At 44.4% G+C, this 2500-nt stretch overlaps 1 non-coding gene and 1 pseudogene across 1 annotated transcript; both read right to left on the bottom strand.

Annotated features, from left to right (window-relative positions):
• Positions 1–161, bottom strand: part of LOC143263352 (large subunit ribosomal RNA) — a 6913-nt pseudogene extending 6752 nt beyond the window's left edge.
• A 1105-nt stretch (positions 162–1266) lies between these two features.
• On the bottom strand, positions 1267–1421 carry LOC143263359 (5.8S ribosomal RNA). Its single transcript, XR_013036839.1, has one exon. It is a non-coding gene; the product is annotated as a 5.8S ribosomal RNA (ribosomal RNA).
• Between the last annotated feature and the right edge of the window lie 1079 nt (positions 1422–2500).

Below are 2500 nucleotides of genomic sequence, written 5' to 3' on the forward strand. Positions count from 1 at the left end.
CCTCCTGAACACTACATTTCCCAACGGCGGAACTCCGCGGGATTCAGTGCTGGGCTAATTCCTGTTCGCTCGCCGCTACTAAGGAAATCCTGGTTAGTTTCTTTTCCTCCGCTTAGTAATATGCTTAAATTCAGCGGGTAATCTCGCCTACTCTGAGGTCGTCGGAACGTGAAAAAAAATTTTTTCAGAGCTTCCCCCCCCGAAAGCATTTTGCGAAACGTGTACAGAGCAACACAAAAAAAAAAAAAAATAAAAAAAACACAAAAAACCCTTAAAGCAAAAAAAAAACCGTTTATCGCGCCTCACCAATATATCTTTTATAAAATTCGATATCCTCTCCAAATATAGATCTTCGAAACACTCGCAAGACGATTACAATCGGTATAACTTTAACGTCCGTCCGAAAAGTACTTTCGGGGACTAGACGACCGATTGATCTCGTGCGGTTTCGCTATTCGATCATTTGAAGAGAACAAAAAGATATATGGGGCGACCGACAAACGGTTTTCCGTAGAACCAGACTCGCGATTGCGTTGACACACACATCATAGCCACACCAATAGAAGAGTTTTAGGACGGTAACCCGGGTGGGGTGTTCTTTACTCAGAATATGTGCAACATCGGATCTATATAGCCATCGATACAATTCGTACACAAATGTGTCGTACGAAGAGAGAGACTTTTTTTCCTCTGGCAACATAACGGTAAGAGACATCCTTCCACACTCATAGGTTCCACTCCCTGGGGCTATGATATATATATACATATAAATTCAAATTCGAAGCAACGGTCACAATTCTACTCTATATTTTTGCGGGTTATGTGTTCTTTCGTTCAATTTCTTTCATGCGTTCGTTCGATCTCTGTACACAGTCTTCACATAGGACAGACTCGTGTAGTACGCTTTCGTCGTGGGTTAAACCCATCTCGTTTCATTTCAGGCGACGTCGGGAGCGCGTTGAAAATGTACCAGTGAAATCTCGATAGTTCTACGGATACGAATCGTCCCGAAAAAGATTTTGTCACCGCTTCGAAGCGGTGTTTCAGACGGGCGGACGTATATAAAACATATACGACACACGACACCGCCTTCCACACTCACGCTAGTTCGAACACGATTTCCATCTCTCTCGAAGACTGTTAGACGTACGTAAAATTTCTCAATATTCATAGGACCGCGACAAACGCCGACGAAGCGCCCATCATTCGCTCGTACGTATATAGGCAACAAGTGCCATCAACGCAAGCAGTTTATAAGTACGTAAACGACCCTCAGCCAGGCGTGGTCCAGGAATTGTATCCGTGGACCGCAATGTGCGTTCGAAATGTCGATGTTCATGTGTCCTGCAGTTCACACGTTGACGCGCAATTAGCTGCGTTCTTCATCGACCCACGAGCCAAGTGATCCACCGTTCAGGGTAATTTTTCCCTTTTATTCTCTCATATATATAATGTGTATTTGCTATCCACCACATTTTTGTGTTATATTTCGGAACAAACCGATACCCGAAGAGCTCCAACCAGCGCGCGAAGGAGATTCGGGAGTCGTCGTACAACGACATAATTGTCCCTTAAAGAACGAGATATTTCCGTCGAAACCATATATATATATGTACGAGCAAATCCAAAACCACTGTTTTCTTGCAAGTTCGACGGTCGGAGCGAATAGAACATTGAAAAGCCTTCTATCGAAGAAACACAGAGAGTATATCACCTCCAAAAACGACGGGGATATGGATATTCAAACTGGACAATTATCAACCCGATACTGGATTCGAAAAGTTTCTCTCTCCTTTCGTCGTTATTTACACCGGACGGACTCACGGCCGGCTCTAGCTGGGTGTCATATATATATACGTCCCACGCTCATGCTGCCACTAGCGCGCAACAGAGTAGGGTGTCAATGACAACGACACAGCATTGAAACGAGCTACACAAGCCGGTCTCTCTTGATACCAATGTAAACGAGCATTAAGTTATCTTCAGACTGCCCGATATTTTCGTCCTTTGGACTTTCCCAACGATTCCTTTTTTTCTTTTTTTTTTTACACCACAGCGAAGACTTGAGGAAGCGTGATTAGCACGCTCGCATCCCTCCCTGTCCTACTACAACTGTGTGTGTGTGTGTGTGTAAAGAAAGAAAAAAGAATACATTGGCTTTCTCTCTATCGAGAAGATGGCCTACGCAACGCAGATCAAAGGCCTAATACGTGTAATATAATACGCGTCTGGCCGTGTATAAATCACGCACGAATGATCTGGTCGGGCCCAACTCTTCTCGTACGCTTATTTTTCCGTGTTGGGGCACTATCATAAAATCACACAAACCCCAACACGTGTGTGTCTTGGAAGGAAGATGGCCTACGCAACGCAGATCAAAGGCCTAATACGTGTAGTACACACGTCTGCCGTGTAAATCACGCACGAATGATCTGGTCGGGCCCAACTCTTCTCCACCACACCACATCCCAACTTTGTACATTTTTATATATTTTTGTGC

Source organism: Megalopta genalis, unplaced genomic scaffold (genome assembly GCF_051020955.1).
Source record: "Megalopta genalis isolate 19385.01 unplaced genomic scaffold, iyMegGena1_principal scaffold0483, whole genome shotgun sequence".
NCBI classification, from domain to species: domain Eukaryota; kingdom Metazoa; phylum Arthropoda; class Insecta; order Hymenoptera; family Halictidae; genus Megalopta; species Megalopta genalis.